Consider the following 26,197-nt stretch of genomic DNA (forward strand, 5'->3'; position numbering starts at 1 on the left):
TGACATTTTCTCATCTGGCAAATTCTTTCTTTGTGTTGAAGGGGAGCAGAGTTTTGCCACCCCAAAATACGCCTTTTGGGGGTGATTATTTTAAGCTGATCATTTTTAAGACTCAGGAAAAACATTTGATCTTCCCCAAAACTGCCTAAAATAATTTAGACAGAGAACCTGCTCCAGGAAGGGAGCTATCACCATAGAAAACTATATTTTAATATAAACTAAGTATGGTAGACAAGGAGGAACCTAGAAAATCTCTTTCTTAGACTCCCCTCTCTGTCCCATAATTTCTGGGTGGCCTGGCAAATATGTGTTCCTTCTCATCTACCTGTGAATTGCCCACCTTCCTTTGAAGTATAAACCACTACCCCCTCCTTTCTCCTTAGCTCAAGATGGCACTAAGCCTCAACTGCCTGATTTGTCTTTAGTCCCATATTCTTACAAAACCCCGTATGCACATATATAATTAAATTCTGTTAATCAGTCTCATGTCAATTTGATTATTAGAGCAGCCAGAATAACTAAGAAGGAAAAGAGGGGAAAATTTCTCCTCTCCTATAGTGTCTTAGTCTAAATGTCTCCGCTCAGACACACTTCCTGGCTCCCCTTTCAGAGATCACTGCTCTGTGCTGCAGTAGCACCTCCCCTCTCCTGCAAACCCGCTTCACACCTGCCATTATTTGTCTGCCTTCTCCATCAGACTGCCACCCCCAGGAGGGCAGAGCCTGTGACATGTGACAGTCTTGTCCTACTGATTACAGTGCTTACTGAGTAGAGACTACATGGTCTGTTTTAGCTCATGATGGCAGATCCCATCTTTCCCATAATCAGACGCCCAGAACTCAGACCATGAAGCCAGGTAAATCCCCAAGGAAGAGCTGGGATTCACTGTCTGCTCCTTGTTGTGTCTGGACTGTGTTGGCTCAATTAAAGATTGAACAGTAACTCAGGGTGTGATCTGAAAAGGCCTTCTCCTGAGGGCAGTGAACCAAGGATTCCTACGGCTGCACAGCAGGAATCATCCACCCCAGGGGCTCCTGTTAAATGATGCCCTACGTTTGGGTAACAGCCAGCACCATAAACTGGCACCAGCTGCCAACAATCTTTGGGAAGAGAGCCAGATAGTGGTCACCCTGCAGACAGGGAACAGCGCAGCAGGGAGAAGGCTGTCACTGATCAGCTCTGGTACAACAGACTAGTCACAGGACAGCATTTTCAATAAGACTCATCTAGACTCTGGCCAGATCACCTTTGTCTACCCCAACCTGGAGCGTCTAAATGCCAGTGAGGCAAAGGTCTAACACATTGCAGAAACTTGGCCCCATTTCTCCAAGTGATCAATGATTTCCTGATTCAAAAATTGAAACTGAGACTCTGAAATGAAATCCTTTGAACAGTGCTGGAAAGATAAAGCTCAGCCCTCTACAGTAGGTGTCTGAATGTCCCATGACAGGAAGACTGCCCTTGCTCTTTGCCCGGGCCCCGTCCCTCAGTCTCCCAGCATGAACTCAAGCAAGCTAAGTCAACCATGTTGCCAAAGCCATATATTCCTAGTATTGTTATGTACTTAATACGTTCCTTTAAACATATATACCTTTCTCCATAACAAAAATAGGTGTTTTCTGATTATGTAAATAATGTATGCTCATTGTAAAAAATGCAAATACAAAAAACATATAAGGAAGACAAAAATCACCGAGATAAACATCATCATTTTGCTGACCCTCCTTTCCTACATATCTTTGTCAAAATGTACACACAAATGTGATTTTACATACATAAAGCAAACTTCTTTGCTCAAATTCATGCATTAAAAAGGAAACTTCCCATTAGCATCACTAATAGCACACTGCCATCACTTGTCAGAATAGAAGACAACCCCCAGCAAACAAATACAATGCAAACAAAATAATGTAATTAAATATATAGTCAGATATTATAGCTCCCAAAGCTCCAAACCCTGAGTCCCAGTTTCCAGGAGTTTGAAAAAAAGGGAATTAGAGAGGCTTGACAGGTTAGATCAAAGGGAGACTTTCTCCCAGATACAGCTAGAAGGACTGAAAGAGAATTAAAAGAAAAATCTATCCTTTCCACATCTATGCAGGAGCCTAAACTTTCTGGGGTACCTTCAAGCACCTCCCACATCCTATGGAGAAGAGAGTAGATCTTGCAGGGTCCCCTTAAGATAGCATGGAGGGGAAAGGCCCTGAATGCACCAATCCCTTGCCCCAGAAGCCTCAGAAAATTATAAAGTCTCTCACACACCTCAGAGGTACCAAACCGGATCCTGCCCTCCCCTCCAGTCCCAGGCTCCCTCCTTCCTCAGCCTAGAGCCAACAGGAGATTCCAGGGCTCCTTTTTCACAAAGACACTTCTGTCTCAGGAACCAACATTCCTGGGCAGGAGACCCAAAGTCTTGTGTGTGTTAGTGTCAGGACAAGACTTCCTGCCTTCCCCTGGAAGGGAAGAGTGACAGAAAGGCACTGAGGGTACAAAATTGAAAAAGGCCCTCACTTTCATATGCAGACCCTCAAGACCCTGAGAGTGGGCACCTCACTTGTCTCACCCTCTTCCTGGCCCTGGCAGCAGAGCCAAGCCATGAACCATTCAATATGTGATACTGGGACAACTGGGTACCATGTGGGAAAAGATAGCCTCGGATTCCCACTTTATCTTACCCTACACCATATACAACAATAAACATAATGTGCAAAGGCCTACAGATGAAAGAAAAATATTAAAACTTCTTCAAATATAGGAGAAATAAAAAATAGCTTTATGATTTGAGGGTAGAGAAGGATTTCTCAAAAAGACACCAAAGAACAAACCATAAATTTCAATGTTGATAAATTCAACTGTTAAAATTATCTGATTGCTTTTCTAAAGTCACCATAAACATAGTTAAATGACCAAGTACAAATGGAGGAAAAACAGCTGCATTGCGTATAACTGACAAAATATTAGTGTATAGATTCTATGGGGGGGGGGGACTTTTAAAATAACAAAGAAAAACAGACAAAAGACTGAACAGGAAACTCACAGAAGAGGAAACATAAATATCCAATAAATATACAAAAGATGTTCAAATGCAGTACTCGCCAGGGAAATGCAAGTTAAAATTACAATGAAATGCCAATTCACACCCATCTGGTTGGCCAAAATGTAGAGGTCTGATAATGCCAAGTGATAGTGAGAACATAAAGAAATGAGAACTCTCGTAGCCTGCTGGGGGGAGCGTGGATTGGGACAGCCTTAGGAAGGCAGTTTGGTGCTATCTGGTAAAGGTGAAGACATGTATGTATGCATAGCCCCTTACCTGGATTCTTTCATCCTCAATTCTTCTGAAACTTGGCATCCCACTACATTTTTCACAGGCTCAGCTCTGAACACAGCCCTTTCCTCTTTGGATGCTTTCAATGGCTCCCCATTGCCTATGAAAGAAGCATAAAACTCTAATGACATTGTAGCCGTTCATGGTGTAACTCCAACCCACCTTCTGGTTTATATCCCACTCTGCCCTGGGTTCTTAATGCTCCTCCTATAAAACTAACTGCACAGGCTGACACATCTCTTTTAAATCCTTAACCATATGAAATAAAGGAGAAGTGGAGCGGGTGAATAATTTAATATCTTTATGTTACAGATGACAATAATGGGGCTCAGGGAGGTTGAATATCTACCCAAGGCCACCCCATGAGAGAGAGAATCAGAGGAGACCCCAGCTTTTCCGAGTCCCTGATCAGGCATCTTACATCTCCTGCTGGGCAAACCTATCACAGGCCTGGCCATGGGGGTACATGGAGCCCAATCACTTTGGCTCCCTTCACATCACCCTACTTGACATAGCCCAGGAGTGACATCCACCATTTTTCACGAAGTAAAAATATGCCAAGGAGCTGCACAGGAAAGAACTTTCTGTGCCGGCAGCTTGCCGATCCTAAAGCAGTATCCCCGAATTGGGATGCCCTTGTGTTCACCTTGTCAACAGGGAGCAGCCAGATCTCTCCTTTACTGTAATTGGGTTAGTCTTTTGGGTTTGCCCTCATCCCAGCTGTCAACAGAGATTATACAGAAATGTACTGCTGTATCGACCACAGTTCAGGTGCTAGCTGAGGCCAATGCAGGAGGAAATTTCCAAATACATTCATTAATCATCCTAAGTACCAGGTTGCTGCTGGCAGCACTTTCTTCCAGCTGCAATCACTTTTGCTCCAACTAGAGCTCGGAGGTCGCCAGGTAAGCTGCAGCGCCCTCAGCAGGAGCCTGGTGCAAACACAGGGAGAGTGACATCTGTATTCACCCTGCAAGTGTCACCATACCTGAGAGAGCATGACATTAAATAGCAAATTTTAAAACACATAATGAGTCAAGACGGAGCCCACAGAAGAAAGAAAAAATCTTTTCTCCTACTTTTGAACAAGGGGTCCAGCATTTTTTTGCACTGGGCCCCACAGCTCAGCTGTATCTTAGTCCGTGTCGGCTGCTATAACAAAATAGCACATACTGGGTGGCTTAAGAAGTTTATATCTCATAGTTTTGGAGGCTAGGTTTCAAAGATCAGGGTGCGCTCATGGTCAAGTGAGGGCCCTCTTGCAGCCCACAGACTTCTCATTGTATCCTCTCAGGGAGAAGGGGGTAGGGAGCTCTCTGGAGCTTCTTTTACAAGAGCACAAGTCCCATTCAAGAGGGCTCCACCCTCAAGACTTAAGCACCTCCCAAAAGCCCAATCTTCTAATACCATCATCTTTGGGGTTTAGGATTTCAACACGAATGTGGGGAGACACAAACATTCAGACCATAGCAGTTTCTAAAATCTAATGGGTAGAAGGGAACATCTGTTTCCTCAGAACCCCACAGGTGCCTATAAAAGTGGAACTGCTCTGGTGGGGCCAGCATTGGTCCAGGGTGGGGACCCAGGAAGCCCAGCCCACAGGCTTTTCGCATCAGTGCTTGAGGGGGTCTGTGGCACCAGGTGTGTGAAGACCTCTAACAGTCCAGCCCAGTGATCCTCAAACTTTAGTGAGCAACAGATCACCTAGAGCCTGTGTTAGACATGCAGATTCTCAGGGGTAGCCCCAAAAATTCTGACTCTGAGGTGGGGCTTGAGATTTTGCACTTCTAAAATGATCTAGGTGCTCCCAAGGCTACATAGGTCTGTGGTCTGCACTTGTGGAGACACTGGTAACCTCTTCTCTTCACAGAAGAGGCAACAGAGACTACCAGATCTCCGCACTCCAACAGCACCATTCCATTGCCCCATTTTATGGTTCTCACAGAGTCTGAGGAAGGAGGGTATGAGTTAGGACCATACTCTGAAAGTTCCCATTAATGCTTGTTGAGCAATTGAGTATTCTGGCAACTGAATAAACCTGTCCTCATTTTCCCTCTTGACCTATAAGGCAAGGCAAGTAGCACATGGGAGCCAAAAGATCACTTTTTACCTCAGTTTCATTAATGATACGTACCAGGCATTTTACATGCATTGATCCTCTCCATGAACCTATGGAGTAGATACTATTATTATCCCCATTTTACAGATGAGGAAACTGATACACAGAGAGTTTAGGTAATTTCACTGAAGTCACACAACAAGAGTGCAGAGGCAGGATTTGAACAGACACACTCCGACTGCATAGCCCAAACTCCTCACCACTCTGCCCTCAGGAAACTGTATCACTGGGAAACACTGACTCAGTTCTGGCTGCCTTGCTGGAGTCCTTCCCGTTCCACTACTCTCTAAGCCCTCCTGCTTTTATGGTCCAACTCAACCCACAACTCCCTTTGAAGATTCCCCTCAGAAGTACGGCAGCTCTGCTCCTTTATGCTCCTCAGGCAGCTCTCCAGGTCTGATCTAAGCCACGTGGCCCTCAGCCAATGCTTCTCATGAGTGCAGCGCTAGCCTTAGAGTGAGCAGGAGGGACCCCTGACCTTGGCCCTATGCTTTAGAGGGCCTTGCTCTGCCGCTTCTCTAGCCATGTCCTTTCCAATGCAGTGGAAAGTTGGGGGCGGGGGGTAGGAGTCAAGGACCAGAAGCCCCTCTTCTAGAATGTCCTCAGTACCCAGGACCTTGGAATTCCCTTCATAGATGACCCTGAACTATTCCCAGGGATTGCTTGGAATTGTCCTCAGGCCTGTCCTCCCATGGACAACATTGCTCCCATGGGTAGCACAAGCTGGATACGTGTACCTGTCAGGACTCAGGGATGTGTCGGAGCAGGGAGTGGAAGTGGCAGAACTGACATGAAAGCTGGGGTATCTATAGAGATGAACACAAGCCCCTCAAGATTCAAGATGAAGAGAGGGTGGGAAGAGATGACTAGCCACTAACTGAGGGCCAGGGATGAAAGCCAACACTTACAGTAATGCTGGAAGTTATGTAACAAATTACTGGAAACTTAGTGACTTAAAACCGCATATATTTACTATCTCACGGTTTCTGTGGATTAGGCATCTCGGTAGGGCTTAGCTGGGTCTGCTGTGTCAGGGTCACTCACAAGGTATTGCCCAAGGCTAGAGTCTCATCTGAAGGCTTGAGTGGGAAAGAAGCTGCTCCTCAAAGATCATTGGATGGAAGGCCTCAGTTCCTTGCTGGCTGTTGGCCAGAGGTCACCCTCCTTTACTTGTCATGTAGGCCTCTGCAACATGGCAACTTGCTTCATCAAAGCCAGGAAGGGAGAGAGTCTGTGAGCAAAAGAGAAGTCACTATCTTATGTAACCAACTATGGAAGTGACATCCCATCCCATTTAACATATTCTGTTGGTTGAAGCAAGTCATGGGTCTCACCCACACTGAAGAGATTATACAAACGTGTAAATGTCAACGGGTGGGGATCACTGGGGGCCATCTTAGAAGCCAACTGCGACAGCTACATCCAAGCACAGAACTCCAAGTTCTACATTCAAACCTGGCCTTCTCAGGCCATTTGAAGTTGTAATTACTAAGGGAGAAGAATAGATAATATTTTAGTCAATGATGTGTTAGCTTGAGTTACAGCTTTTAAATATTTAGATATATGGCATGTGGCCTCTACTGATACTCTCATCCGGGCCCCATAAATGTTAGGACAGGCCTGCTTCTGTGCATGTGTGGTGGCTGCCACCTCAGACAGGCAGGGCCTGTGGGCAGAGTCTTGTCTGCTGAACTTTTGCCCCTGGTACAACCTAGCACAGTGTCTATCATATGAGAGGTAGTTAGTAAAGTTTGCCTGGGTAGTTAGTAAAGTAAATCGTCCAGCAGCTGCCCAGCTCCAGTGGTGGCCCTCCCTCAGCCTCAGCCATGAGGCAACTCGGCTGATTTTGAATCCTCAGTGGTTGGGCTTCCTCTTGAGCAGGTAGAGAGGATCTCACATGGCAAGGAAATGAGAAGAGCAAAAGCCCCCCGCATCAGCAAGGGAAAGCTGACTCCTTCCAGTAGAGCAAAAGCTCTGCCTTTAGATAAAAATATGATTATTAGGTTTTGTTCTATTTTTCATTTTATTCTAGTATAAAAATAATAAATAGGTTTATTTTAAACAATAAAAATAAAAAAGGAAAGAGTAATAGTCCCACCACTGAAACTCCCTTTGTTGTGTGTATGTGTGTGTGTGTATGTGTGTGCGTGTGTGTGTGTTTTTCAATTTTCTTTCTCAGAAAATGTTTTCTACGCATAGTTTTGTTTTTTTTAATTTGTCAGTCTGGGGACATTTTAAAAAATAAAAGATCATACTGTCTGTTCAATTCTATATCTCTTTTTTCAGTATGCAAAACGTTTTTTTCTAGTTTAAAGATGTAGAATTTAAAAATAACTTTTAAAAATTGACAATAGATTCGCGAGGTCAAAAAAGTACACAGTGAAAAGTCTCTCTCCCACTCCCCGGTTTACATCCCTGGCCATAAACAATGTTAACAGTTCCTTCTATGTCCTTCCAAAGATAGTTTATGTATATGTATGTATGTGTATATACCGGGGGTGCCAAAATAATTTATACAAGGGGACAATTTGGTCAATGTTGCTCATCCAGTAGTTCGCCATAATCAGAAGTGTATGGACACTGATGGTAACCACTTGTATTAATCTTTTGTTGTCAGTATATATTGAGTATTACAATTTTAATACAGTTTTCCTTTCTTAAAATGTATATAAATTTTTTTGGCATCGTGTGTGTGTATACATATATATGTATACACATATATGTGCAAATACATACTTTTTTCTTTTCCATTTTCTACATAGTGGTGACATTATATGTATATAATGATATAGCTACACACTGTATGTATTATATACACTGTACTTCAGTCAATATATCTTGGAGATAGTTCCATATCTTTACGTACCAATGGTTCTCAAGTTTAGCTGAACATTAGAATTATATGCACAATTTTATTAAAATCCCAGATGCCCAAGCCACACCCCAGACCAATTAAATTAAAATCCATGGGGTGGGGTCTGGGCGTCAGGATTTTTTAAAGCTTCATAAGGTATAGCCAAGGTTGCAGAGCACCGGTATATAAAGAGCTTCCTCAGAAAAGAAGTAGAAGGAAAAGGAAATTTAATAATAAGTCCATCAATGCTTATAACAGAAAGTTAGGGTGACCTACTGTTCTGGTTTTCTAGGGACTGAGGGGTTTTCTAGGACATGGAACTTTCAGTGCTGAAGCCAGGATGAATGCTCACCCTATAAAGAAAATTGGTAGATATGTCTAAAGAAATAGAGGAGTAAAAGGGTACCACATAATATTAAGACTTATAGAAAGAAATTTCATACTTCAATTAAAAACTATGCATCATCTATAGCACACCCTCCAAGCTGCCCAATTCTAGCCCTGTTCGTTGTCTTTAACCTATTTTGCACCTCTTTGTAGGTGAATGACAGATATGCAAATCTGTATTGTTTGGTAGACTTTGACTTCCCCTTTTTTTGCCAGTTTTGCCCCCATTTGTAATTCAATCCCTTTATTCCATTTAAATTTGTGTTTCTTTGACTTTTCCTCTGAACTGGTTATAACACCTGTCTAGTCACCTCGCTAAGTAAGGAATAAAATAAAATCTTTAACACGTGTTCATTCTTGTATCTGTTCTAGTGATAGTCATGATTTTACTTTTCTCTGAAAAAAAAAAAAAAAGTTTCACTAATTTGTGTGTCATCCTTCCGCAGGGGCCATGCTCATCTTCTTTGTATTGGTCCAGTTCTAGTATATGTGCTGCTGAAGCAAGTACTGAAAATTATTTTTTAATAAGGCTGCTGTTGAAAAAAAGAAACAAACCACAGGTCAAAGTCCCTTTTGCTAAGCCATGTCACCAAACCAAAACTTAAATTACTAACCTAATTGCAGTTTCAGTCTTTCCTAGGAGTGAAATTTTAAACCAATCACTCTGGAATTTCCTGATCAATATTAGTGAGGTAATTTGCCAGATAAGATCCCTAGCCTCCGCTAAGGGAAGGTTAGATATCCTTGCCTGAAATAATCCACTCTTTAACTTCTTAGTCCCACCCTCTTTCTTCGTGTAAAAACCTTCCATTTTGTACAACCCCTAGGAGTGCCTTTCTCCTTGCTAGATGGGATGCTGCCCGATTCATGAATCACTTAATAAAGCCAATTAAACCTTCAAACTTACTCAATTGAATTTTGTTCTCTAACACTACAAAGGTAACTACTAGAACAAAAATACAAACCTTCTAACTTATCACTAAAACCACAGACACAATCATAAAGACAATAGACTCAAATGTAATTGTCATATCAATAAGTGTTACTAGGCCAAATTCACCTGTTAAGACACTCTCATAATAGACCACAAAGTAATGATAAAAACAAAATGATTAAGAAAAACTGAAAACAAAAGGATGGGAAAATGTGTTTTTACCAAGCAAGTATAATAGTTTAGCAGAGATCATGATCTTAATACTAGACATGGGTGAATTCTTGCCAAAAATCATTAAATGTGATAAGGTTATCATAAGGTTGTGACATTCACAAAAAGATATAACTCTTATTAATATCTATGTAATAAATAACTTACACTAATAAAGAAAAAGCTAGGGAAAATACAAGGAGAAATAGAAACATCAGTATAAGGGAGATTAATTTACATTCCTTTTAGGCCATAGTCATAAGGTAAAACCTAAATAACACAGTTTTTATATTTATATATCAATATTTATATTATATGTATATATATCAATATTTATATTTATATATCGAACTTATAATTTATAACTAAAATTTTGTTATCCTGTATTTACGGAACATTTTCAATATTAATTAACTCTCATATAATTAGGTCACAAAGAAACTTCAATAAATTCCAAAAGTAATGTAATTATAGGGGAGAAAAAAATCTTTTCCCTTTACCCTCCTGGATTCAATACATTGGAGTTTCACAAAGATATAAGACTCAAGGAGGCAGTCATTTGATTTGAGGTTTATATACCATCTTAAGCTAAATAAAGGAATAGGGATTTGGGGCTTTTGGGGAGGCAAGTTATATGCAAAAGGCCACCTGATAAAAGTTATTCATTGCAACCATAAGAGACCAAAAGTCTCTTAAATTTCCAACAGTCAGAGACTGCTTAAACTAAGGTACACACATATTATAGAACAAGATGCAGATGTGAAAAAAAAAGAACATTCTCATGATACAGAATATCTCTGAGATACTTTCACTCAATTCCAGCTACAATAGCCGCCTTGTTGCTTCTTACATGGAGTACTCTCCTCCCTCGGGGCGTTAGCGTGGGATGTTTTCTCTGCTTTGAATGTTCAACTCCAGATATTTGCATGGCTCACTCCCTCACTTTATTCAGGCCTTGGCTCAAATATCACTTAATCAGCAAGGCTTTTGCTGACCATCTTATATAAAATAGCAACAAGCCCCACCCACACACACCAACATACGCTTCTTATCCCCTTATCCTGCTTTTCTCCAGGCATTTGCCACTTATCACTATATTTTTACTTGTTTATTTCCCATAAAAATGTAAGCTCCATGAGGGCAAGGAATGTATCTGTTTTGTTTACCACCAAATTCCAAGTGCCTAAAAAAATGCTTGGCTCATAGTAGGTGCTCAGTAAATATTTACTGAATAAATGAACATATTAAGTGAAAAAAGCAAGATGCTGGACAGTGATTTTTAATACGCTTCTACTTATGTTTGTTTGGTGTTTTTTTTTAACTACACATGTAAATGCTTCTGTGTGCATAAAATATCTTTAAAAGTTTACAGAAGAAATAGGTCATGCTGGTTGCCTGCAGGAAGGTGATCTAGGGAGGCAAAGTGGCAGGGAAGCTTTTCACTATATTCTAATTGTGGACCCATGGGGTCACTCTGGCAGGACTCAGAGAGACGGTCATGACTGAGCACTCTGTTTGGCTCTTTCTCCTGTCCTGCCAAGGGTCCAGAGTGTCCCAGGAGGCCCATCACTTCTGAAGAATCTCACAAGGCACCAGTTTCCCAAAAATGACTCTGTCCTGTTCTCCTCCCTACTCTGAAAACATACTCTAGGAGAAAGAGGCTGTAAACACATTTCCACAGCCCCTAACCCTGACAAGAGCAAATGGAGGCCACATACATTCTTATTCTTTGGGCCTGTAATTAAATCTTTATTTAGTAAAAATATGAATTTGCAGAGATTTCATTCAACCTATTCAAGTCATGAATTGGATGAGAGTCATTTTCTTGTTCTTTTTCACAGTTTTTATTAGCAATTAAAAGTTCATTGAATAAAGAATTTGTGAAGTTCTTTTAAAAATTTAAGCAGATCATCTTTTTGAATACCTTTTCTTTTTTTGGCTATTTTCTTTCTCTGAGCTCCACTGCCATATTTTCTAAATCTATCCCAACTAGACTTATACTCATACTCGATGAGCAAATAGTTCACAAAATAAAGTTTTTCTAAAACATTCAAAATTAGTAATATTACTAAGCAAAATACAAAAAAAAAATTAATAAATACAAAAAAACTAAATTTGTTTAAATAAAGCTAAATTTTTAGTTTAAATTTTTAGACTTTTTAATGAAATATTTAAATATTATTATAAAAATAAAACTTCACAATTCTGGGGTTTTAATGTCCACTTAATAAGCAAAGAGACTGTAGGGGGAATGAGGATCGTGTGTCACCTGTCTTTAGGGTCCCTGGTGGCTCTGCCACAGGGTCTGTCGTGCTGAGATTGGCACTGGTCATGGGAGTTGTAGGACCCAGGAAACCTAGAAATGGCCACCAGGACATTTGCTCCAAAACTCAAACCATGTGAGTGCCTAACTTTGGGACTGACACTTCCCGCTCAGGAAAAGAAAGGGATCCCTGGGCTTACAATTCACATTGACTTGTATGAGGACAACAGTGAGCGTTTGCCTACGCAGAGGAGACAGGAGACCTTTACTGCGTACAGTTACTGGCACCTAAGAAACCCCCATGAGTCCTCAACATAATTGAAGGATGACAATGCAGGAGAACAGGTCAGTCCCCACCCAGTGGAATCCAACAAAATGTTGACAGGGTGAAACATAATCCTGGAACAGGTGCGGAACCACCTGCAGTGCGAGGAGGAGCTTTGTGCCCAGATCCAAAACTGGCCCTGGAACCACCCCAGGAGGAGGAGATGTGTAAATCCATTACTGCAAATGGCCCTATGCTCAAAAACAAACAAACAAACAAAATGTCCAGGACATTTCTTCTGAGTTAAATAATAAGGCAGTGATGGTGGTGGAACAGCCAAGAGGCAGCTTCCCTGTGTATATATCCAAGAGAATTGAAAGCAGGATCCCAAAGAGATCTTTGTACACCCAGGTTCACAGCAGCATTATTCACAATAGCTAAGAGATGGAAGCAACCCAAGTGTCCATCTATGGCTAAATGGATACATAAAAATGGTTCATCCATACAATGGAGTGTTAATCAGCCTTAAAAAAGGAGATTCTGACAGATGCTACAACAGAGATGAACCTTTAGAATGGCCCTTGAGGGCATCACACTAAGTGAAATAAATCAGACAGAAAGACAAATACTGTATGATATCACTTATATATGTGGAATCTAAAGAAACTGAACTCATGTAGAGTAGCGTGGTGGTTACCAGGGGCAGGAACATGGGGGAAATGGGGAGATGTTGGTCAAAGGATACAAACTTCCAGTTATAGATGCATAAGTTCTGGGGATCTAATGTTCACATGGTAATTATAGTTAATAATGCTATATTATATACTTGAAAGATGCTGGGAGTAGATCTTAAATGTTTTCACCACAAAAGAGAAATGGTAATTATGTGAGGTGATGGAGGTAATAGCTAACTTTACAGTGGTGATCACTTTACAATATATAAGTGTATCAAATCAACACACTGTACCCTTAAAACTCACACAATGTTATATCTCAATTATATCTCAATAAATACTGGGGGAAAGTAAAAAGAAATAAGCAAAGAATCTGTATTATACTTCACATACCTTACAATTACATATATGCAAATGCATGAAAAATATGAATTCTTTAATATGGCAAAATGTTCCTCGGACACTGCAGTATATCATTAAAAATGGTCCCCAACACATCACACCTCCCTGTGCCTAGCTCCTTTGCAATATGATTTTTGCCATGCCTCCCATCAAGAGATAGAGTCTATCCCTCTCCCCCTACCTCCCCCACCCCTTGCATCTGGGTCCCTTAAGGCTTCACTGGTCAATAGAATAAGACAGAAGTAACACTGAGCAACTACCAAGGCCAGGCCTTAAAAAGCCTTGTAGCTTTTGCTTTTGACCTCTGGGGACATTTCTGCCATTATGTCAAAAAGCCCATTTTAGCCTAGAAGATGAAAGGCTGTTTGGAGGAGACCTGAGGCAGCCCAGCCAACAGCCAGCGTCACTGCCAAATATGTGAATGAAGCCATCCTGGACCATCCAGTCCCAGTTGAGCTGCTGGCTGATTGCAGCCCCATAAGTGACCCCAAGAGAGATTGGCAGAAAAATCACCCTGCTGTAGCTGTGCCCAGCCCAGAATTGTGAGCAAATAAATTGTTTTAAGCCACCAAGTTTCAGTATGGTTTGTTATATAGCAATAGATACTGTGTGCAACTGTTGTGAATACTGAGCTAATTCATGAATGCCTCCAGAATCACAAATTAGAACAAAAAAGAAAGGAAGAAAGGGAGGGAGGGAGGGAGGGAGGGAGGGAGGGAGGGAGGGAGGGAGGGAGGGAGGGAGGGAGAGAGGGAGAGAGGGAGAGAGGGAGTGAGGGGGAGAGAGGGAGAGAAAGGAAGAAGAGAATGGACCCTTGGCACTACTGAGAAACAATATTTGGTTATGCCAGAACCTATTGAATTCATGCTCTCTGAGAAGAGAGACATGACAAATTCATTTTTCTTTTCTGTTATCTACACAAATCAGCCAATTAAATTATTTTTCCCTCTAAAGCAGTCACTCTCTCCAAGGTCAGCAGGGAACAACCCACAAACCTTCACAGCATTGGTACTCAGCAGTCTTTTGTTTTGAGAATATAAGAGAAAATGTGGAGTATTAATCACGAGCATTCACATTTAAGGTTGCAGGTCATACTGTACCAGCCCAGCGCTGAATGCAAGATCCCAGGGGAGAAAAGCTTCCATGCGGCCATTAACAAATTTATTTTTTCCAATATATGGTGATGGAAAGATAACTGACTCTGGGTGGTGAACACAATGTGATATACAAATGATGTATTACAGAATTGTACACCTGAAATCTGTGTAACTTTACTAACAATTGTCACCCCAATAAACTTTAATTTAAAATAAATAAATAAATAAATAAATAAATTTATTTTTTTGTGTTTGTGACATGCAAGGCCCTCTAAAGTGTGGGGGCCCAGGACAGAAGTCCATTATTTGATTAAAGGGCAATATTACCTTGGCCCCAGTTTGGGAAAATAGTTAAGGCCCTTTTTCAGGATTTGCCTGTGAACTGTGACTAAGGAAAGTTGGTAATGGCTATTAAAAATTTAAATATGCCAATCTCTTGACATATCAATCCAGCTTTAGGGAAACTAGCCTATAGAAATAAAAGGACCAATATATTAGAGTAGCTGTACAAAAATGTTTTTCACAAACATTGTTTGAAGTAGGAAAAAGTAGAAGCAACTTAATCATTAATAGGGAGGTGGTTAAATGAATCATGGTTCATTCACATTAGCTAATGCTATGGCAACTGTTGAAAAGGTTGTTATATCTATTGACTTGGAGAGATTTATTCATTCTTTCATTCATTAAACATTTCCAAGCATCAGCTATGAATCCAGCACTGTTCTCAGTACTAAGAATACAGCAGCAAGACAAAGTTTGATGTTCATGGAATTTACATCTTAATGAAGAAAGACAGACCATAAAAAAATAAATACGGAGTATGTCAGATGGTGGTAAGTAGGTGCTATTAAGAGTAATGAATGTGGGTGAGGAGAGTGAGGAGATAACAGTCTGGAAGGAAGTCAGGGAAGGAAATTTGTGGCTACCAGGAAGAAGGGCAGTCTAGACTGAAGAAACAGTACAAAGGTCCTGACTTGGGAGTATGCTTGGTAGGATCTAGAAAACATCAAGGAGGCCAGGGTGGCAGGGGAATAAAGGTAGGAGGTGAAGTCAGAGAGGAGAGCAGTAGAGTTGGTGTGTGTGTGTGTGTGTGTGTGTGTGTGTGTGTGTGTGTTGCAGATCATGTAAGACCTTGTAGCCGCTGGTGAGGATTTTGGGTTTTACTCTGTGTAGGATGGGAAGCCACTGGAGGGTTTTGGGCTGAGGAACAATATGACCTGACTTAGGTTTAGGAACCCTCCGCCTGCTGTGAGGAGAACAGACTGACAGAGCACAGGGTGGAAGCAGAGAAGAGTGAAGAGTCTGCTGGAGAGAGAGAGAGACAGAGACAGAGACAGAGAGACAGAGAGACAGAGAGAATATGGAGCTAACACCAAGGTGGGGAGAAGTGGTGCGATTCCACATAAGTTTTGAGGGGAGGGCCTACAGGATGTCCTAGAGGTGGGGTGTGAGCAAGAAGCCAGGTGACCATTAAGTAATGTTAATGAGAGCAGCTACTTTCAGAGTAATATGAGCTTAGCACGATCCCATTTTTGTTCAAATAACAAATAAAACACTCTCTCCTCCTTGTGCATGGATCTTTGTATAGGGGTTATATGGCAGCTCCTAGGGTTGCCATAACAAAATACTACAGACTGGTGGCTTAAACAACAGAAATGTATTTTCTCACAATTCTGGAGGCCAGAGGCCAGACGTCTAAGATGAAGATGCTGACAGGGTTGTTTCTGGCGAGCTTCTCTACTTGGTTTGTAGACCACTGCCTTCTCGCTCTGTCCTCACATGGCCTCTTTTCTGTAAGGCCCCATCCTTATGACATCACGTAACCTTCATTATCTCCAAATTACAATCACACTGGGAGTTAGGATTTCAACATCTGAATTTGGGGAGGACACAATTCAGTCTGTAATAATGAGTATAGAGAAAGTTATGGAAGGTGACCCACAGTTAGCATTGGTCACCTGAGGGACTGTGGGCCAGGTGAGGGTGTTTATTATTATTTTTTCCTTTGAATGGTTTCATTGGTTGCAGTGAGTACATGTCAATTAAAAACTTTCTTGAGAGACATATAACATAGAAAGATTTTAAGAGAGAAAAAAAGCCACCTTGGCTCAGAATTCATTCCTACACATATTTATCAGGCCACCACCAGCCTCTGGCTCTGAGCTCCTGCTCCTGGCCCCCTGATTCGCTCATGCCTTCGCTGGAGAAGCAGGGATGCTCAGGCAAGTTCAGCATGTGCTGAGGGGGTTAAAGGAGCCAAGAAGAAAGTAAGCGGGTACTATTGCCCTCCTTAAATCAAATGTGGGATGTCCATGGGAGGACCCCTACCCCAGGCCTGGCAGGCAACCTGAGGGAGTGTCTGAGATGGAAGTGACTGGAAGGAAGCCTTAGTGATCCAGCCAGTGAAGTCAGTGGAAGTATTAGGTAATCCTGCCACCCTTCCCCTTAGGAGATTCAGAGCTGGGCGATAGCAATGACTCCAGCTGGCACCTTCTGCACTCCCCACCCAACCCTCTTTGGTCCTGTCAAGTGAGTCTAGTAATTTTCTTTGCCCATTTAGAAAGGAGAGAACGTGTATCTTTCACTTCTCTAGACCCTTCCTTGCTAGGAATGGTGAAGCTTGCCGCAACGCAGCACCCAAACAATCAGTCATGGTTCTGAATCCCAGCTCTGCCACTTGTGCCCTCAGTGACCCTGGGCAAGCTGCCTGACTTTGCTCAACCTCAGCTGATTTTTAGTGGAGATAGGAATCGCTACCTCATTGAGGTGTGGTGAACAGTCAGTGAAAGAACGTAGACAATTTACCTGTTTCTTTGTCAAATGGGACCTGCCCTGCTGACCCACTCCATCAACAGGAAGAATAATGTCATCTTATAACAGAACCTGCCATGTGCCGGATACCTTACATGGTATTCTCCACACACGTTCTCCAAGCCTTACAGAGACCAGGATTCCTTCTACAACTGAACAAAACTATGGATCAGAGAAGAGAGGTAACATCATTCAAGATCACGCTGCTCAGGAAGAGTGGAGATGCTCTCCCCACCCCAAGGCCTAAGCTCTTTTACCTCATTACCCACATGATTTAATTTGTATGAAATCACCTGAGAAGCACAGACCCCTGGGTAAACACGAGGTATTGGTATCTCTAACAGTTCATTCCTGGAGTCAAGGCACCCTGGGACTGCTCATGAATTCACCAGATACATGCTGTTTATGCCCAACACAGTCTGACAGTCTAGACACTCCGCTCGATGGGTGAAGGTTGGTGCTGGCCTTTGCTTCCGTGTCCAAGTATGCATTTGTGGAGGACGCTCACAATTGGAGAGCCCACAGGCAGAGGCTGAGCCCCATCCACACACTCAGTGATCTTCGACCAGTCACCTCTTGGGCCTTGGTGGCACAGCTGTGAAATAAAGATGGAGCCTTTCAAGGCTTGGATTCCTTTCAGCTGTAAAGATTTGTGATCCCACAGAGAAGCTGCCTTGGGCTTCCTCATCTGGGAGTAGAGGCCATGGAGAAGCCCTGAGCCTCAAGGTTTCTAGAAACCTCGTCACAAATACCAGAGATCACAAATCCCTGCCAGGATCCCCCTGTGGACATAAGAATGTCCAAATCTGTAGAGAATTCTTATAAGAGTTTATTTGAGCCAAACTGAGGACATGTGCTGGGGAGCAAGATCCCAAATGCTCTTGACAATAACAGTTTTGTGGTTTCTTTTATGCATTTGAGATTAAGGAGGGTAGTAAAGGAGATTACATGGCATGGGAGAAAGCAAGGTGGGGATTAGATTACAGGTTAAGATTACTGCTCTCTTGAGGATGGTCATGCCTTTGAGGGGTATTCTGGCATTTCAAAGGTGTGTTAACTTAGATGTACAGATACAATGAACAGGGCTTGCTTAAGGCAAAGATAAGCCTTTTACTAAAGAAGTTAGATGCCTGGGGCATAACTACCCACCAGGACCTGCCCAGTTAGGAATTTAGGATCAGATCACCCTGGGAGGTTACTTTCCAAAGAACACTTTTTCCTCCATATTCGAAACAGAGCTCATGGTCTAGCCCTGCCTTCTCTTCCTGTTTCTCTTCTCTTCCTTTCCTTATATTCCAGTAAGAAAGCCCTTCCCACTCCAGGGACTCTGCTCATGCAGTCCCTCTGACTGGAACACCTTCTTACTCTTGGGAGTGTGTGGCTAGCTCCTCCTCAGCGTTTAAGGTACCACCTTTCTAGGGAAGAGATCCAGAATATATCATTGTGAATTGGTTTTCTAGAACTCCCCTTATCTGACTAAAAGCAGAGCCTCCCAAAAGAATTCAAAGTTCATAAATGTCTTCCCTGAGACTTTTACAACTAGGGAAGAAGATTGGTTCCCAGAGAAGTCTCAAGTGGATATGAAGTCACCTAAACACACATTTCACAAAACTATCACCTGTCCCATCTATTCTCCTAGGGGTCCATTTATCTCTCCTAAAAGTCTTTTGTTTTCTAGTAAGTGCCTTTCTCCCCTCTCCTTCCCCTAGTAAGATGGTATCTAATTCCCAAATTCTAACAGCCTCTTCAAGTCCCATTTTTCTGTGAACTACACACATATGTGAATAAAATTCTGTCTTTTCTCTTGCTAGCTTTTTAACTTAAATTATATTTGACACGTAGAGCGACCATCTTGCTCCTGTTGTTGGGATGGTTTTTCCTGCAGGCCCCCCCTAAGAGCTCAATCCCCCTCCTCCTCCCTCCTTATTGGAGCTGTCTCCCGCAGGCACCATAGTTAGAGGCCTCCCTGTCAAAACAAAGTTGAGGGATCACAGCTGCTAGGGATGGATCTCCCTGGCACCCCGGCCAGATTTCTCCCCCAACCCAGAGGCCTAAACATATAAAACAAAGCGTCTGACCCCGGTCAGTGCTCAGTTCTTTGGGAACAATCCCATTGGGCCTATTAGCGTAATAAAGCTGTGTTCTCCTTGCCCTCTGGGAGTCGCTTGAGTTTCTCGGTCCTCACCGCTTTTCTGCAACACTGCCTCTGACAGACTATCCCATCCAGGTCACTGGGACTCCCAGACAGCCAGGTGGGCCCTCACTGAACATGTTGTCCCTGGTGGTTCTTTCTGCTGCCATCACAGCAGCCCCCTCTCTGAAGAATGCGGCCTTCCTTAGTCCAGGGGTATTGCAGGCAACAAGGATTTTTCACACTGGACAGCCAAGTCTTGCCCCTGTACCACTTCTTCCTGAATATGGAGGAAAAGTTCATTGTGGGCTGATCCTTGAGGAATTCTTCTGGTTCCTTTATCCTAAAACCAGTACAATAGGAGCCTATGTGCTCGGAACTGGGCTTATCTTATATTTCCTATCCAAGGAAATACATGTGATTTCTCCAGAGACCATTTCTGTCATGTCAACAATAAGGTTGATTGTCTACATAATTGAAAATTATGGAGCCTCTATTGGGGAATTTGCTGATAAACTCAATGAGCAAATAATTGCCAATCTAGTATAGGTGAAACAAGCTTCCACAAATACGTCCAGAATGCAACTGATCTGGAAAAGTCACAGCAGACACTGATTCAAAGTGCCATTACATTTTTGATGTCCAGAGAAATAACATTGCTATGGCCTTGGAGGTTACTTACCGAGAACGGCTGCATAGAGTATACAAGGAGGTAAAGTATCACCTGGATTATCATATCTCTGTGCAGAATATGATGCGTTGGAAGGAACAAGGGCACATGATAAATGGGGGAGAAGCACGTGGCACAGAGCATTTTTGTACAGCAGGAAAAGGAGACAATTGTCAAGTACATTGTAGACCTAATGCTGCTTGCAAAGGAGGCCCAAGCACAGCCAGTTCTGTAAATGCATCTATCCCAATTGAGACAGCTGGAAACAGTTGACTGACTAAATGGAAACTAGTCTATATGACAAAATCTTTTGTATTGCAGTCTACTGAGGTTACAGTTTACCCTACCGAAAAATGAAATGCTTGAGTTTCATATAGTGAGAGAATTAAAACAATCTATTGACCAGTAAAAAAAAAAAGGTATAATTGACATACAATATTAGTCTCAATTGTACAACAGTGATATAACATTTGTATACCTTACAAAGTGATCACCATAAATCCAGTACCAGTAATTATCTGTCACTGTAAAAAGTTATTATGATATTATTGACTATATTCCTTGTCTTGTACATTACATCCCTGTCACTTATTTTATAACTATAAGTTTGGACCTCTTAATTCCCTTCACCTTTTTCACCCATTCCCCTAACACCCTCCCCTCTGGCAACCATGTTTGTTCTCTGTATCTATGAGTTTGTTTCTGTTTTGTTTTTTCTTCATTTGTTTTGTTTTGTTTTTTTTAGATTCCACATATAAGTGAAATTTGATGGCCTTTGTTTTTCTCTGTCTCACTTATTTCAGTTAGCATAATACCCTCTAGGTCTGTCCATGTTGTCCCATATTGCAAGACTTCACTTTTTATGGCTGAGTAATATTTTATATATATATAAAATATATATACGAGGTCTGGTAATTAAGTTTGTGATCTTGTTGCAACATGTTGCTAACCTTCTTTTGATATCAGAGGGATTGTTTATTATAAATTTGTACCAACTGGACAAACAGTTAGCCAAGTTTACTATTTAGAAGGGCTGAAAAGGTTGTGTGAAAAAGTTAGATGAAAACCACCTCAACTTTTCACCAACAATTCATGGCTCTTGCATCATGACAAAGCACCAGCTCACACGGCACTGTCTGTGAGGGAGTTTTTAGCCAGTAAACAAATAACTGTATTGGAACACCCTCCCTACTCACCAGATCTGGTCCCCCAGTGACTTCTTTCTTAACCCAAAGATAAAGGAAATGTTGAAAGGAAGACATTTTGATGACATTCAGGACATCAAGTGTAATACGATGACAGCTCTGATGGCCATTCCAGAAAAAGAGTTCCAAAATTGCTTTGAAGGGTGGACTAGGAGCTGGTGTTAGTGTATAGCTTCCCAAGGGGGGTACTTCGAAGGTGACTGTAGTGATATTCAGTAATGAGGTATGTAGCACTTTTTCTAGGATGAGTTGGCAAACATAATTGTCCGACCTCATATAATATATATTACATTTATTTTACATATACATATACCACATTTTCTTTATCCATTCATCTATTGATGGACAGTTAGGTTGTTTCATATCTTGGTTACTGTAAATAATGTTACAATGAACATAAGGTGTATATATTGAAACTGAGGGTCCTGATTTAATGTATGATTTTTATTTAACATGTAGTCCCAGCACTCAATTCGTTTTCTTCACAGCATGCCCCATAAGTCTTGCTCAGCTCTTTCCCTTACAATTATTAACTCCCTGAGACAGCAAGAAATGATAGCCAGGCCCTGACTAATGGTCACAAGGTACGGGCTCTATTAAGCTAAAGATAACATCATGGCCTAAGTTTCGTTTCAGCTCCTGAGCCCTAAAGCAGAATGACCCCTTGGCTGTGGCCCCATTAAACCAGACTGAGGAAATCTGAAGCTGCCCTGAAGACCTGAAATCATGATTTATTGTCTTTATCTCACTCTTAACTAATCAACAACACCCAAGACTCCCAGCCCCTTACTCATGATGACTTATAATCTTTGTTCTGTAAAGCCTCTTGTCTGGAAGCCATCGAGGAGCTAGGTATTTAGGAGCACAAGCTCACCAGTTCTCCAGATTGGTGCTGATCCTGAGTTGTATGAATTCTTTATATATTTTGGATATTAACCCCTTATTGGATATATCATTTGAAAACATCTCTCATTCAACCCATCAAAAGGTGGGTTGCCTTTTCATTTTGTTGATGGTTTCCTTTGTTGATGGTTGTCACTATCTCGGAGGGGTTTTCCCTAACCATTCTATCTCAGTTTGGCCTCTTCCCCCTTTTTGTTTCCCATAGCATTTATCATAACTAATTACAACTTTATTTATTTGTTTGCTTACTAGGTTTTTGTCTGAACTTCTATTGGAATGTAAGCTGTGTGGAGGCAGGGACAGTACCTATCTAATTCATCACTAAATACTCAAGGCCTAGTGTGGTGCGTGCCATGTAATAGGAGTTCATTAAGCATTCAGTGAATAGATGATGAACTCCCTCCATACCTCAGGTATTTATTGTTGAGTCTACACTCATCTCAGTTCAGCAGTCATTCACTAGGTGCCATGACTGTGCTCAGTGTTAGCAGCACACAAAGAACTACGCTCCGTCCTTGTGCTTACAGGAGAATGAGCACCTATGCTGGGCCCTGTGAGGGGCAAACATGAGAAAGAGAACATAATTCCTCCCTCAAAAAGTTTCCTGACATTGGAGAAGGGGAGGAGAAAGAAGAAAACATGAAAGGAGCTTGGAAACAAACACAACTTTAAGTAGTTATTTAGTACACAAAACAGAAATTGCTATTCTCTTGGCCATTGTTTAAGGAATAATTCATGTCATCCTGCTAATTACATTGGATGGAACTCATGTTACTTCTGTTTCATTTATGAATCTGAACCTGAGGAGCACTTGTCCCCTGAGCACACAGACTTGCTAGTAAGTGTTGCTGGTCCCCTCTTGGCAGTGAGACAGGTTAGTTAGCATGTTGCTAGTCACAGGGGAGGTCCCTAGTGGAATAAACAAAAAGCAGCCATATCCTGAAACTCCACGTTCTGGAATGTCTCCTTCACTCCAGGACAAAGATATGAGAACACGCCTTAAGGTTAATAAATTATCTCAAATCCCTTTGGCTGGACAAAGGAGCAGATCTGATAGATAGGAATGGGTTATTTTGTTAATCCCTTCAAAATGGACAAACAGGACAAACCTGATAGACAAATTCCATCAGAAGGTTCCAGTTCCCTTCCCTAAGCAGGCAGGGGAAGGTATAAAAGTAGGAGCTTTTGCCTCAGTCACTGGTACCCCCTCCCGCTTGGGAACTGCTTTTAATAAACTATCTTCCTTTACCAACTCCTTGTCCCTCCCTGGTCCGTATGTCCATTCTTCGGCTTCACGAGACACGATCCCGGCCCAAACCCAGAAATTACCAGCAGATCCTACATCAGCAGTACCTAGGACAGTCACGCTGTTGCAGAAAAATGGCAAGGACCGAGAAACTCAAGCGGCACGCAGAGATCAGGGAGAACACAGCTTTATTATGCTGGCGGGATCAGCAGGATCCTTCCCAAAAGACTGAGCCCCCAGCAAGGTTTTGAGCAGGTTTTTATGGGTTGGGGACTTCCTTGAGTCCGGGAAGGGGTAGGTGTCATCTGGTGATTGGCTCAAGGTGTGGCTTGGAGGGGGTTATGCGGAAGTGGGCTGGGGCTTAGGCTGGGGGCTTTTCTCTCCGCTGGGGTCACCATTTTAGCTCAGTTCCACGTGGCAGGGAACCATTTTAAGGTCAGTTTCCCCATCAACGCAGCCTCTAAAACACCTTTTAGGTCACTCTCCCTACCTCAGTCAGGGGCCTTTTAGCTAGAAGAGCCAGTGATGTACTAAAGTTAACTCCTTTGCCTCGCCCAAAAGTAAATAAATAAAAGGGAGAGTTTATTAAAATTATTTCAATGCACATGAACCCAAGAGAACATGAATAGCCAGGTCAGGCCCCCTGTACTTAGAGCACGTCCTCAGTTCTTCAGATTTCCAAGTCCAAATTTCTTTATCTTCCTGATTAGGTCTTAATCCTAGGTGTTGGCTGGCCTATGGGCAAAAGGACCTTGGGTCAGGTACCCATAGCCTGGTGCATCAGCCTACACCAGGGCAGGGACCCCAACAGGAAGAGACATACCTTGCACCTCTGGCATGAAGTCATACTACTTTATTTCCTCAGCAGGAGGAAGATTTGTTCTTGTCCAGTTACAGCTCAGCCAATGGGACATTCAGCCAATGAAAAGTCACTATACTTTTAACTTGCACTTTCCTCCAATGGACTCCTAGTTTACAACGGCCCTCCCATGTCCATAAAAGAGTTCCTCTCATTTTTCTGGACTTGCTTGAGGTTTTCCATTAAAATGGTTTGCCATTAAACTGGTTTGCCATTAAACCTCATATCCTGAAGTGTAATTCTTTGTTGTTCCCAAATAAACACATTTACTTGAGAAATAGCTGGCTATTTGTTTAAGGTCCACACCAGCAAATGCAAAAAAGAGCTTACATTGTTTAGTTTAACCTAAACTATATCATAAGACTTGAGGGTGTTACTTAAAGTGGGACTAGGAGTCTGGTATTCGTAAAAATATCACTGGGTTTAGATTCAGAGATAGACATCCAAACTCTTCTCTTTCTGGCTGTACAACTTTGGGCAAGCTGCTTTAACAGTTTAGACCTCAGTTTCCCCTCTGTAAAAAGGGAGCTATTATTGTTCCTATTTTCGGGTTATGTGAGAATTAAATGGGATAATTCATGCTTTAAAACCTGCTTTGTGAGCATTAAAGTATTACACAAATAGAGTACTTATCTTAAGATTGAATAGGTAGAAAATATCAACCTGCATCTCAAGTGATAAGACTAGGTATTGTTTCTTTTATTTAAATAGTATGTGCTGTGTATTAGTAAAAAAAATCTATGTCTTTTACATCACAGCACACATACTAACACTTTTTATTCCTGTGGCAAATAATATAACTAGAAATAAAGGGAGCTGTTTGTGCTTTGTTATGCTTTTTAACTGCAGTATTTCCACATTCCAAATGTGGGAGAAGAATTCATCTTGGGAAAGAATTTATCTTTTGTTTGGGGAAACACTTTAACAGGAGGTTTGGTTATGCAAAGGTAGAGCCCTGAGGCCAGGTTAAAGGAACTATGGCTAAACTGCTCTGCATTGTAAAGTCAATATTCAAGGGTATCTTTTTTCTTTGGTAGTCCTACAAGAAGCAGTTTGGGGTCTGACCTCTCAGAGAAGAGGGTTTGGGTTGGGGCCCAGGGAGACCCTAAGTAAAGGCCTCTCGGCACAGTGTGACCAGAGAATTCAGAGGCTCTCTGTACAAAGTATTGGGTGAAGTTCTCCTCACCTGCATCATTAAGCTCACACATGGTCTTCAAGCCTTCAGTGGAATTGATTAAGCATCCTAACCTGGTTCTCTCCAGACAAGTTCTGCCTCAGGAATGATGAGCAAGTCCTTGTTTGGGAGCAAAGTGCCTCAGAGGGAACAGGTGGTGTGTAAAGCCTGTGATAGGGGTGCTGGAAGGATCCAGAGGAAGTCAGGAGCAGTATGGAGTGAGAGAAGACAGACCACACGAGTGGACATACATCAGGGAATCCTGCGCAATATTTGGAAGGGGACTGGAATTCCTCTGTCCTCAGAGCATGAGTTATTTACTTTGAATATTTAAGTAAAGGGGATTTCTGGAAGGCTGGAAAATATAGGAATGACAACCATATTAATACCTGATGAGGCTCAAACACAGCTGAAAATTAGAAAGGTACTGACCTGTAGCCTCAAGCAAAGCTCAGCTTTACTGTGATCATCACTCCTATTATTATGGTTATTACCACCATCTCCTAACACAGGGCACAGTCTCAGACTGCTGGTAGGCAGAATAATGGTCCCTCAAGAATGTCTGTATCCTAATCTCCAGAACCTGTAAATATGTTAAGGTATACAGCAAGGGGAAATTAAGGTTGCAGGTGGAATTGCTAATAATTAGAACAACTGATCCTAAA

General features: G+C 42.0%; 1 non-coding gene and 1 pseudogene across 1 annotated transcript; one reads left to right on the forward strand and one right to left on the reverse strand.

Annotated features, from left to right (window-relative positions):
- Positions 1 to 9,089: 9,089 nt before the first annotated feature.
- LOC141571935 (U6 spliceosomal RNA) lies at positions 9,090 to 9,196 on the reverse strand. Its single transcript, XR_012496977.2, has one exon. It is a non-coding gene; the product is annotated as a U6 spliceosomal RNA (small nuclear RNA).
- A 10,417-nt stretch (positions 9,197 to 19,613) lies between these two features.
- On the forward strand, positions 19,614 to 20,380 carry LOC109437706 (ATP synthase peripheral stalk subunit b, mitochondrial pseudogene; annotated as a pseudogene).
- Positions 20,381 to 26,197: the final 5,817 nt, after the last annotated feature.

This window comes from Rhinolophus sinicus, chromosome 2 (genome assembly GCF_057876585.1).
Source record: "Rhinolophus sinicus isolate RSI-liver-muscle chromosome 2, RSI-T2T, whole genome shotgun sequence".
NCBI lineage: Eukaryota > Metazoa > Chordata > Mammalia > Chiroptera > Rhinolophidae > Rhinolophus > Rhinolophus sinicus.